At 38.2% G+C, this 13,222-nt stretch overlaps 1 long non-coding RNA gene across 1 annotated transcript; it reads left to right on the forward strand.

The window, feature by feature from the left end:
- Positions 1-7,341: 7,341 nt before the first annotated feature.
- LOC133271411 (uncharacterized) lies at positions 7,342-11,572 on the forward strand. The gene is made up of 2 exons (XR_009744126.1): positions 7,342-9,527; positions 10,698-11,572. It is a non-coding gene; the product is annotated as an uncharacterized LOC133271411 (long non-coding RNA).
- Positions 11,573-13,222: the final 1,650 nt, after the last annotated feature.

Consider the following 13,222-nt stretch of genomic DNA (forward strand, 5'->3'; position numbering starts at 1 on the left):
AAGAAGAGATAATAGTAGAGAGGAGAGAAAAAGAGAAGATGAGAGGAGAGGGGCAAGGCTCAGGGTGAATCTGATCAATGTATAGAATTATCTGAAGGGAGAGTGTCCAGAAGATGGGGCCAGACTCTTCTCGGTGGTACCAGGTGGTAGGGCAAGAGGCAATGGGCATAAACTAAAACACAAGAAGTTCCTTCCACCTGAACATGAGGAAGAACTTTGCTGTGAGGGTGACTGAGCATTGGAGTAGATTGTCCAGAGAGCTTGTGGAAGCTTCTTCCCTGGAGATATTCAGGAGCTGTCTGGACACGATCCTGAGTAAATGTGCTCTAGGTGACTCTGCTTGAGCCAGGAGGTTGAACTAAATGACCCCTGGTTGTCCCTTCCAACTTCAACCATTCTGTGATTCTGTGGTCCTTTGAGAGAGGCCACAGAAAAGTACATGCTGATAAAGTCCCTTACAAATACTGAATTTATGTGGGTAAGACAAAAAAAGAAAGCTTGATACAAATGAGAGAAGAAAAGGACATCATAGTCTTTTTTGGGGAAGAAAGTACTCTTTGAAGTACAGAATCAACCAAAGCTGGAGGCAGCCGGTTACAGGAGGAAGAAAAGTTTTGTCCATCATGCAGAGGAAAAGCTACACATGCAAAACTAGTGAGAAAATTAAACCATGGTGTGATATATTGCTATTTCTTGTTCCGTGCGGATCAGTTTAAAGTAATGCTTAACTCTGATGCTGGAGATCATTTCTGCAGAGCCCAGTGCTATCCTCAGGGAGGTCAGCTTAAGCCAGAGGCATTTGAGGAGGAGCTTTTTGGTGATAGCATGGTTTAGCAGCTAAGGGAGTCTGGGTCAGCTGGGACTGGTCATAGGGCATATGTTGTTTGATGGGGGAAGGGATAGGAGCATTTCTGTGGGAAATGATGCTGGTAACACATTACCAGAAATGATGAGAGCGCTTAAAAACACTGTAGCTGCAGTGCTTCGGTCCAAACCAGTTTCCTAGTAGCTGCCTACTAAGAAGTGGGATAGATCTGTGGTGATGATGCATATCTAATGATTTGGCAAGCAAGGCTTAAAAGCTTTAAGTTAAGAATGTCCTAGGTGAAATAAAAAGAATGGGACATGAAAGTAATCCCAACACCGGGTTATTCCATGCCATGTGAGCTCAATAGGTGGAGTTGAGAGAGCAGAAAAATTCTGCCAAATTCAGCCAGATTCAGAGCTCTCATCTTTGTGCAGAGGCTTGTTTGAATCCCAGGCTGCGTCTGTCCCATGCATGTATTTTATTCACCATGTGTGGCATTAAAAGCTGGAAAGACTACTTAAGGGTAAGCAGTAACCTGATCTCAAAGCTCAAGCTGACCTTTACTCTGACAAGACAAGCAGTGCTATCACTTTGGGATGAGAAGGGTCTTTTTGCTGCATTATAACACAGTTGTCAGTCAATTGTTGATAATGACATACTCAAGGAGACACTCTTTGAGCTAAGTGGAGCAGCTAGAAAACCTTTTTCAGTAAATCTCCTCAGGCTCTGGCAGTAAAAGGTAGGAACATATCTGCACAAGCATCTTTTCTGCATTTTTCTATGCTTTTCAGCTAGCTCAAACCTTGTGGAGAAGGCCAAGCTATCATAGGTTGGGGGATTATATCAGTCTTTCTGCTTCCAGCCTGCTTCTGTTCTCAGCAAAGTACTTAACCCTGGGCTGAAGCCCCACTCTGAAGATGTTGGGATGTAGCTGGGCTCCTTATGAAGTCATTGCTTTGTTACGGAGGATAAATCAAAATTATGGTAAGGTTCCAGCTTTTGATAGTTGTAATCGTATGTGATAAGCAAGGACTTTATAAACAGAAGTATGTACAACCAGAGGTGGGACTGAAGTTTTGATGAACTTCACAAGAAATACGTTTAAAGAAACTCTCCAGATCTAAACTATCCATTGAAAGTCTATTAAAGTGCCTTAGTTTACACCAATGTACTCCCTTTTCATGTGTTTGCATTTACCAAAATAAATAAAAACATCTTTGTAAATCAGTCACTTAACTATCATACTAAAGCAATGTTATCTTCTTTTCACAGATGGGAGAACTGAAGGAACAGAGTTGTGAAGCCATGTATCTGCTCAAAGCCATAAAGAAGACCAGTGACAAATCTAGAACAGAAACCAAGTCTCCTGAGTTGCAGCTTAATGCCACTAAATATTGTGATCAACAAGACAGTTTGCCTTCTGATGTTAGTGAGGTATGCCATAGCAATACCTATATATTAATAATTGACCCAAGGGGAGCACATTTGAATCTGTATGTTTGCCTATGCTCTTCTAAATAATTCAAAGGAACTGTTTAAATTCTAATTCTGAATTGTATTTGTAATACTGTTTTCTGTATAAGCGAGCATTTTTTTCCACAAATATTTCTTCGCAAGTCATGTTTAAAACAAAGGTCTCAAAATCTGATTTCTTAAAATTACCACAACTTCTTGTCCAAAAATATCCTAGAGTAGCTTCAATAATTCACATTTCTAGATGTTTAGAGTCCAACTGTAGACTTTTCTTCAGGGTCCTGAGCACCTACTGTTCTGCTTGCCATTATAGAAGATGGCGGATAGTTGGCATCTCAGAAAGAGGAAATAAATTTGTGCCTTCCTAATGAGGGTATTCTTAGCATTGGAAATCACTTTTGGAAATATTGCTGCAAATGTGTTGAAAGCATCAAAATCTCAAGCCTGGCTTCAATTTAGCTGGAGGGCAGGCTATGCCAATAGACCCAGGAAGCAGAGGTGCTATGAATATGGAAGCCCATTACAGAGCCTAACGCTGCTTGGTGTATTGAAGAGTATTTGTCACAGCTTTGGCAAAGGTACAACTTGCTTTCTGTCTCTCCTAGCAGTGTCCTCCTATACCGAGTCAGGAACATGTGCACAATACTTGTCTTTGAGATGCTAATCTTTTGGGGTGTTAAACACCAATAATTGCATTAGCAGCTGGTTTTACTTGCACTTGATGGTTTGAAGCAGCACAGCAGCTTTTTTGGGTAAGATAGGGAGGGTTTTAAATCAGATTGGAAAACTATTACTTTTGCAAGATACTCCTTATAGCACCTTTACAGTTTCCAAGTCTTTATTTGCAATAGTTTACCTGGACACAGATGCTGAGCATGCTCTGAGAATATGTCAGGTTAGCTGCAATCAAACCTATAAAGTATCTGCAATTCATCCATGCTTCTCCCACCAGCAGGTGTCATTCTGGAAAAAGGAAAATATTGTAAATTCCTGAACTGGAGAATTTGGCTGTGACAAGAAAAAAAAAATGTTTGCTTAAAATATAGCTTTTGAAGGATACTCTACTCCAAATCAAAACCAAAAGCAAGTTGGCTGGTCTGCATTTTTCATTAATTTTTTGTGCAGCATGTAATCCTGCCATATAGCCAACAAAGGGCAGATGGTTAGTAAGGCAAACCAATGTCTAGTTAAAGCTGTTTTCTGTTTTCTGCTGTTCTCTGTGACATGTTCACCACTGCTTACTCACTGCCCATGACTATAAAATCAGTGATATTCATCGATCTGTATGGTGGCCTTTTGGCTTTAGTTCCCCCAAAGGAAACACAGAATTAAGATGTTGAATTCAGCTCTCATTTACTTCAAGGTGAACTTGAAGTAATCCTATTGAAGCAACTGAAACCGGTAGAATTGCTTAGGATTTAGGCTAAAGTAACCAAAAGTAGTATTTCATTTTCTACTCCATAAATAAGCCTCAAGCAGAAAATAATCACGTAATCATTTTAATGTCTGTTGTAACATTTATGTTTTCCTTTAAGTGTCCACCTGGGTATTAGCTGCAGTCTCTTTTAATATGAAGAGACTCTTTTTGGTGTTTCATAATCAGAGTGAGAAAACTATGGCTGAGTTATAAAGACCCAAGATCCTGCTGGTTCATTGCTGAGGGCTCCTGGTCTACCAAGTTTAGTCTTTTGGCAGTGAAAAGCAAAATTACTGTGAAATCCATGCAGAGGGTGTCTTGCCCACCCTATATCCTATTGGATGTTTTCTTTCAGAAGCTTAGTTTTTTATCCCCCAGCATTACCTTAAGCTCAATTGATTGCTTTTAAACAAAGGCAAGCAGAAGTGTGTACCCTTAGTTATTGCCTTGCATACAACATTAATGCAACAGCTTTCGCACTCTGTTAGAAATACTTCACCTGATCCATCTTAGCACTGTATCTACTTTTCTTGTACCTTCAATGCAGTCATCTTCCAGTTGGCTAGCCCAGCCAGGCTAATTTTTTCCTCAGCCATTTCTAGAAATGCTACTACAAAGGATTATTTGCTACTCTGATGTGATGCTCCACCAAAAACTCTTCTTGGAATCAAAGGGAAATTTGCTTGAGGAAAACTATGAGAACAAGCTCCAAGGCTTCGCTGCAAGAACCACCTTGAAGTGGGAATTAATTATACATTTTTAGAATTTGTAATCACAACAAAGTGATGTAAAATGATTGTACTGTAGTCAACCATAACTTTATCAGGGCATCATTTAACTACCGATGTCACAACGCTTGTCTTGTGACCCGTATCAAGCAATTGGTTGCTGAATGAGACAAAATAGTATATACATTTAGAATTAATAACTTCACTCTAGAATAGCTAAAAGCTGTAGTCTTGGGTTTGCATGAAGCCTTTTCTGATTTTTTTGGGTATTTAACTTTGGAAACATAGTGGTATTCTAAAATTTGAAATTACAAAGTATAAAAGTATTGTGAATGTGACCAGTTCATGATGTGCTTTATTTCTATTGGACCTATGTAGCAAGTGGTGATGATCTCTGAGACATTTTTATGCAGTAAGGTATGAGATTTAGACAAAATTATTATTTCTTTGGAGTTTTTAAATTTTTTTCATGCTTTTAGTTAAGTGAAATCATATAAAAATTTCTTTAGTCTCTTTTGTTTTTCAGTGTTAGTGTTTTATTAATTTTAGAAGAAACGCATGTGTCTAAACACAGACCTGTGTCATTTCAGAGCCCCTGGGTATCCCACCTGGCCTCTCACTGCTAGTTTAAAGGTGTGAGTCTCCTGTAAGTTCCACATCATCTCTTCCAGCCCTGCATGCTCCAGGGTATTTCAGCAGACATTAAGTACCTTCTTTTAGGCATTTGAATTTGTCCTTTAGATAAGTGATGTAGAAGATAATATGCCTCTACAAATGCTTAACAAAATTAAAGATAGCACAGCTGTGAAGGTAATTCCGTCCGAGGTGTTTTGTTTAAGTTTAACAAGACATAGAGGCAGGAAAATAATTTTGTATCTAACAAGTACAGAGTTAGTGTGTTCAGTGGGGTGCTATCAAGAATCTGTTTTGAATTACGGTGTCTGAGCTGAACCTGTGCGTGAGCTGGGAGCTGCTCTTGCTGAGGGTACACACTATGAAAGGTCCTGGCCAGAAATCTGGGGCTTTTCATCAGGAACACAGCAGTCTGATGTTCAAAACTGTTGAGAGTTTGGCAAAAGTAATCTTAATTCCTCAGTTTCAGGCATGATGCAGGAGACTAATTTCACTGAAGAAAGCAGTAATTTCAGGTACCAGGGAACTCAGATAGAGGTAATTAGAGAAATGCTTGCATTAATTACATAGGCAATTAGAAACCTATGTTAATCAGACCCTGTTTTGATGGTCTACTGAATCAGAGGGAAGTTAAAAACCTTGAATATATTAGTTAGTGTAATTATATATGAATTGTAAATGTGACGTTGAGAAGTACTGAACTGTTCTATAAAAAGAAGAATTTGCTGTATATAATTTATACCAATTATAAATTGTATGCATATAAAATACATAACTCATCTTCAAAATGAAATTAAACCTATTGAAAGATAGAACATTCTGGATAAATGGGCATTAATTAGGGTTGTATGGATAGAGAACACTTTCCCAGGAGCTTTTTTTAATCAGTCACTAGCATTACGAGCAATAGGAATTTGGACTACTTTTGTAGAAGTTTAGAAAATGAAGTTGTTACAGAAAAAGGCACGAAGTTGGGTCACTTAAAAAGCAATCATGAAATCTGATTTAGTGGGGCACTGCAGTAATTTTATCATTTCTAAATGAAGCAGAACTGTTTTCATGTACTCTTTTTTTTTTTTAAAGTCTTTATCAGGCTTCTTCAGGACCAACCCCCAAGGCATGGCTGCAGTGGTTTGAAAGAAACAGATACCCTCTTGGTATCATTCATTTCACTGATCACTGGGAATCTGAGCTTGAATGAAGGTGGAGGAAGGCTCCTACAGAGAGCTGGGAATGGTTTGTCCCTTAAGAAGGGTATAACGGCATTTTTAATATTTTTACTAAATACCAGAGCACATGATAAAAGTTTATGGACTGGGAATTAATTGAAAGATTGTGAAATTGTAAAGAATGTGCATTATGGCAAGCCTCAGAGAGTTACAACCTAAGCACCCTGACATTTGTGGCCAAGCCCAGAGAATATCTCTTGAGTTATTGGAACCATCTCAGATGACTGTTATTTTTGATATGATTTACCAGGCCCCAGTAAGCTCTCCCAGCCAGAGTGGGAAAAGTTCCTTTTATTAATATTAGTCCAGGAGATTGAAGCGCACTCTGGTCAGTGAAAGATGTAGTTTATGGAATTAGCTGCAGAATTCAGATTGAAAAAAAAAAGGCAGCATGAATTTGTCCCTGGGAGGTGGCACATGGTTCAAAAAATGCTATTCAAAAGATAATGTGCTTGTATCTAAACTCTGCTATTTGCAACATAAAGGTTTACGGTTTATGTGCATTAAATATCTGTACAATGAAACGTGAAATGTATAATTAAAATAATGACCATAAGTATAGAACTATGCAAATATTATCTAAATCATATGTGTGAATGTTAAATAAACTGTTTAATTTCCAGAGATTACAGAAAATACTCAATTTTATGGTCTTTCTACCCTTACTAGTTTTTAGTGTAATTGCAGTTTTAGAGCTAATCTGTCTATTCATTTTTTAATATTTGCAGTTGTGTTACATTTTACTGAGGAACAATTCAGTTTGGGGAAACTGTTGCACTTAATCCTAACTGTGTTTTGTGTCATTTGAACAAGAAGTCCCTGAGCATTTGTCCCAAATACCAACATTTTTACTCCATTGGCAGCTATGTATTTGCAGTCACCCTACAGCAATGTAAGCAAAGAATGTATAGAGTGGCAGTGACTCTTCCAGACAGGACCAAGGAGGAAAACTGGATGCGGTCAACCCACACATAATTTGCTCTTCTTGGTGGAGGTCTCATGCAGACAGCACTTTAATGACACCTCTTGTTTCTGAATAAGATGAAGGTAAGAGATAGAAACCATTTGGAAGCCATTGTTTATGTTCCCTGAAATGGGCTGAAAAGAACAGCTCTTCTGAGACACAGCTTTACACTGAACATACACAGAGCTGTGTCATTATTAATTCTGAAAATGAATTTACAATGGCTAGGTAAAATATTTAGTTAATATTTAAATATTTTGATCTATTATAGCTTGTAGGGAAATTTTAGATTTCTACTGCACCTAACACTTCCAATTTAAATAACCAGTTTCGTTAGGAGCTTTAGTGATACAAATTAATAACAAAAGGCAGTTAATACAGAGTGCAGTTATGAGACCAAAATACATGTGGTTTAAATTTAAAGAATTAAATGTTAGCATTTCCCTATAGAGAAAGCTTATTTGGGCAGTGGTGTACTGACATTATCACCACCCACAGAGAAAGGGACCTGTTGATCCTCATGGTTAAGCTGGAATTCAAAAAAAAAGAATATATGTCTAGAGGGTTTTCTTGGTGTAAGTGAATCACACAGGAAAAATGCTGATACCCAGAGTCATCGTCGTGACCTTTGATGGTTAGAAAGAGAAATAAGCGTGCAATATTTTTGTCAGGTTACTCACTAGGTAAAATTCGTCTTGGTTATTAATATAGTGGAAAGTTAAATGATGACCATGGAAATATGATAATCAGTGCTGTTGTAAATTAGACAGAAATGGTTTTCTGTGACCATTAGGAATGATAATCCAATGTGTTAACCATTGGGCTGAACGGCTGCTAAGAAAATAAATGTGGAAGTGGATAAAATAAGGATAAAAGTATGTTTAGGTAGGTGTTTCTTCAAAGCTTCCTTCAGGAAGGTGTTTCTGGACACTACCCTACTGCTTCTGACAAATTGTGTCTGTTAAGGTGAAGGTAAGCAAACAGCATTCATTTACCAGTAAATAGTGCTATCTGTATCTCTGGATTTCTGTTTAAGCAAATGTTTATAATAATTTTATTGGACCTAGCTGGAAACAAATCTATTAAAAATAACAATTGCTAATTGCCACTATTTAATGTTAGTTTAATCTGACAACTCTGGAATGGGTTTGCCTATTATTCCTGGAAGAAACTACATAAAATCGGGTAGTTTTGTGTAGTTTCATAGCAGACATGAGACTGCACGGAAAAGCCAGGTCTCAGCATCACTGCACGGAAGCGAATCTTGTCTATGACCCTCAGTCTGACAGCTTGAACACAGGCTGAGTTAAACCCCAGGCTACCAGTACTCTGCACTTTGTCTTTTGAAACTTTCTGGGAGAGATGCAGTTTCAAAATGAAAAGTCAAAATACAGTGGTTTACAATCAGTTTTGCTTTTTTTGAAGCTAAAACTCAAAGCAAAACTCCTGGAGTATACGACTGTACCAAACAAAACATAAGAAAGTTAACACAAAAACTCTGCGAACTGAACAAGCTAGTTTCACTCAGCTCTTGCAGTAACCCCTTTTTACAAGCTCACTTTTCAATTGTATGCGTGTGAGATGTCAAAAATGAGTTGGTTTCACTGCACCAACAGAGAAACACTGCAGCTCTAAAGCGTCACCCTCTGCCCAAGCAAGGTCTCACTCTCCATCTCAGCTGACACTTAAGACATCTGCCAAGAGATGAAATTTTCTCAGTCCCAGGCTGGTTACATACAGCTTTCATCTGTCTGAAAAACAAGGGACTTGAGAGGCCAGTCCTGGCCCTTATGTGGTTTATAGTTGTATCCAGCTCTGAACTAATTATTTAAATCTCTACATGGCAAGAGTCACCCCACCTCTGCAAGGTTATCCAAGCATTCATGTGTTTTAAGTTCAAAGCCTGGTATTTTAGAGATGCTGAACACCTGCTGCTCTTCTGAGCTGGTATGGGAGCTGCAGGTGCTCATGCCCTTTGAAGATCAGACCTCTCCTCCCGAGGTACTCTTACTTACAGTGAAGCGATGAGCAACCGTCTGCTGTGCTTTTGCAAAGCTTAGTATAACTGGCTTGAAGCAAACCTGTGAACTGCAGTGAGACAGAGCTACTTTTGGTAGTCACTGCTGAGCGTGTATGAGTTCAGACTGGTCAGGGCTCCTCTGTCTGCTGGGCAGCTGATCCATTTTCATTCCCCCAAAACACTGAGGGACTGAACTCCTGAGCTTCCAGAATTACCACTGATGGAGAAGCAAGACCTGAGCAGCAGTGAGGCCAAGTGAGTCAGCTTCTAGATGTAGATCTCAGGCTTTGGCAACTTTGCTGAGAAGAGCTAGAGTGATGTTCAGGAAAAAACCCCCATCATCAGATAATCAGTGATCTTGTGTGGTGTGTATAAATTTTGCTTATTCATATGTCAAATTTTCATGTTGAACTGGTACCTAGGAAAGTGCAGAGTGCAAGGGGAATGGCTGAATTTGAAGGTTTAAGGGTATCTTGAAATACAGCTCAAAGACTGAGTTACACAAGAGTGAATTTTATATGGTGTGAACATATGTAACTGAAAAAATATTGGGCTGTTGGTGGAACACAAATATTGTGTGACTCTGAATTGCGCTTGGTATTTTAAACCACGAGAGTTTCAGATTTGAGTCATAGTAACTTGTAAGTAGGAGATATATATATATATAGGCATATATAGCACGCAAGCTGTAAGCAAGGCTTCTGCCTGGGGTTATTTTCCTCTCAAATTGCAGATTTGGTTCTCCGTTATTGTAAATCGTTATAGCCTCAATGAACACTCAGATTAGATGCTTCCAAAATTTGAGAAGAAACCTGAACTAGAAGCCTTTGCAATCTTCTATTTTCTTCTCTGTTTGGCCACTTTGCTTTTCAGAACCCATGGCTCCATCAAACCATATTACACCTTTCTTGCATCTCTGCTTCTCTGTGGTGCTTCCTGCACAGAGCTGGCATCGGAATTTATCCAACCTCTAATTGACCTCATCAGAGCCCTCAGCAGCATCTAATCTTTCAGTAGAGACAGAAACTTTGTTAGCACTGCTCAAAGAGCACCTTTAACCCAAGATCTTTATTGGAAAACTCCTCCTGTCAGAGCAAAAGCTGGAGAATATGACACACGAGTGCCTGCTAGCAGCCCCAGAGGCACGTGTGAGAAAATGTTTGTTTTCTTTTTTTCCCTTTTAATTCAGCACTTTGACTTAAAACATGCATCTTGCCAAGCAAAGAGTGACTTGTTGAACAGAAGATTGTAAGGTGGAATTAGAGGCTCTGCTTAAGAGAAAATCTGCTTCAGTCTAGAGAACAATCCCACCACAAAATAAAAAGAACTTTAAAAGTAATGAGGTTTTCCACTATTAACTTAATAGCAGCAAACCACATGTTCTAAACAATGGTTGCGTTTTTTTTCTCTTTTTTTTTTTATAAGGACTCATTTTTAGTAACAAGCCCCAGACTATTAGCTCTGCTGTTTTGCCACTGCTGGAAGAAAACATGGACTCTTGCTGAGTTGTACGGTGAATATCTCAGAGATACTTGAATCTGCCACCAATAAAAAGGCCTCTAAATTGCTAGCATGGAGGAACCAGTTCAAGGTAGAGGAAATGGAAAAAATGGGAAAAAGAAGAAACATTGCTTTGGATCTTTAGCACTTTCTCTTATTTTTTAGATTATATTTCTTCTGGGCTCCCAAAATCTTTGGTAACAAACAAGTTTTCTTTTAAAAAGTATTAAGTTATCAAAACATTTGCCAGGTCCTAATATTAAATCCTAGCAGTCAGCAATGTTTAAGTTCAGCCATATCATTTTGCTGAGTAAGTAATGCTAAAACTTAAAGTTTTCCCCTCAGAATGATCTTTCCAAATGAGATTGATATTGTGGGTAAAAAAGAAAAACAGAATGATGCCTTCATCATGAGGAATTATGGAATTAATTTTCTTTATACACTCTGTTTGCATAAGACATTTTTGTTAACTCTTAATAAAAATACCATTCAGCTGCTACTTTCATTGTTTTTATCCTGGGACCAATACAACATTGTCATTATTGGATATAAAGTGCTGTAAAAACAAATCTAATTTGTTAAGTTTATTTTGATAAGAAATAAATATAAAGGTAGTGCATAGTTTGTACAGTGCTGCTATCATAGGACTCCTGGGTATAATTTATATAAAGAAAATAAGAAAGCATACATAACTTTGTAGTTGATTTCCTTTAACAGGGCTAATTGAAAACAGTTTCTGTTATTTAAAAGTAATTTATTTTAAATATACTTTTTCAAACAAAGTTCTTATTGATATCCATTTTAAGTATAATATTATCTCAGTGTGGGATACAAGTAAAAGGTCAGCTCTTGTAGGAGTATTTTCTGTATGACTCAGTTCTGATCATAGATAAACTTATCAGTGAAACAAAATTAGTTAACCTTTTCAGTACCAAAAACTTGTTTTAACAGCCCATGATGGTTTCTTTCACAAATGCATAACTTCAAAGCTCATAGTTTTGTTCTGAAACATGACAAAGAGAGTGCTAATTTCCCTTTTCTCTATCTGATAAAAGGCAAAGGCTAGTGATTCTAAAATCAGTGAAATTAGACTCATTGAGATGTGGTATGTAGGCCCAGTAAGCAATATATTACTAATTTTTAGTCAAGAGCTGTTGTGCACAGTGGTACAGCAACAAAAGCTATTTTTTACTTCAATTACGCTTTAATCTATGGACATTGTTAAAGGATATTTCTTTTCTTGTTCAGTAGTGTAACACTTATGTATGGGTCTCATACACAGTACTGAAATGCGCTGTATGAACAAAATGGCTGTACATGACGTATCCCTAGGAACCAGTCTCTTTCCGTATTGTTTGATAGATTGTTCCAATTCCTGTCCGGTTAACTGGTTTGCAACATTTCTCAGAAGTCCCTTCAGCTCTGTTTCCTTCTTTGTTTCCATTGCAGCAGCACTGAGAATTCAATGACTTGGGTTGCTTCAATACATGCAGTCACACTCAACACCAGTAACTGTCCTTCTTTCTCAAAGCCAGATCCGGAATGATTCAAGGTTTTAATGGATTTCAGATCTGGGACCACACTCATATCTGAGAAAAGCTCTCTCAGATGTTAATGAACAGAAGCTGTCTTCATGGCATTTGCGCAATCTCACCTCTATCGGCATGATTTAATGTGGTAGCTGGGGGACAGTTTGACTCATGGTGGGTTTTGCCTGCAAACTCACTCCTGCCATCTTTACTCATTTTGCACAGTATTTACTCTCACTGTCTTGTGTGAAGCGGTTGTGCTGCAAAGGATTAAAAGTGGTGAAGTCTTTCTCCTAATAGCTCCCAGAGAGCTACATTTCAGATATTACCTGCTGGAGAACTCTCAAGACACAGATATTAATGACGTTTCTCCCATTCAGTGAAGTAAGTACATTAAAATATCCAAGGGTGAAGATAACCTAGAAATCTGGTTTTGAAGGTCAAAGCACACACAGCGCTAGCTGAGCTGGAGGAACACACTGGTTCTGCAGAGCAGAAAGTTCAAAGAGAAGTCTGTAAGGCATGTCCCAGGCTGAACTCAAAAGGGCTTGGGGTGGAAATTTTGTCAGCCCTAGTCATATGCAGTGAAATATTTGTGTCATGCTGGCAGAGGCAATGAGCTTTTTTTTTTCTTCTATAATTTGCAAAATATGAGCAAGTAGGTAGTTAAGGCATTGCAATTCTTCCATGAATGGAATAATTTTGCATGGATTTTCTAAGCAGAAATATAACTGGTGCATGGGGAATTACTTTGTCACTCTCACAAAATGTAATTTCATCCAAACAGGCAAAATGATGCAATTATCTGGGCAGATAATGCAGCACACTATGCATACATGGTGAATGAAGATAGCCTTTTATTCCATGAACTAGAGATGATTGCTGTAGAAAATTTGCTGGGTCACTTTTAATTATTAAAAG

This window comes from Pezoporus flaviventris, unplaced genomic scaffold (genome assembly GCF_033815535.1).
Source record: "Pezoporus flaviventris isolate CSIRO_AGI_PZ_B2104156 unplaced genomic scaffold, CSIRO_AGI_Pfla_v1 ptg000025l, whole genome shotgun sequence".
In the NCBI taxonomy this organism is placed as follows: Eukaryota; Metazoa; Chordata; class Aves; order Psittaciformes; family Psittacidae; genus Pezoporus; species Pezoporus flaviventris.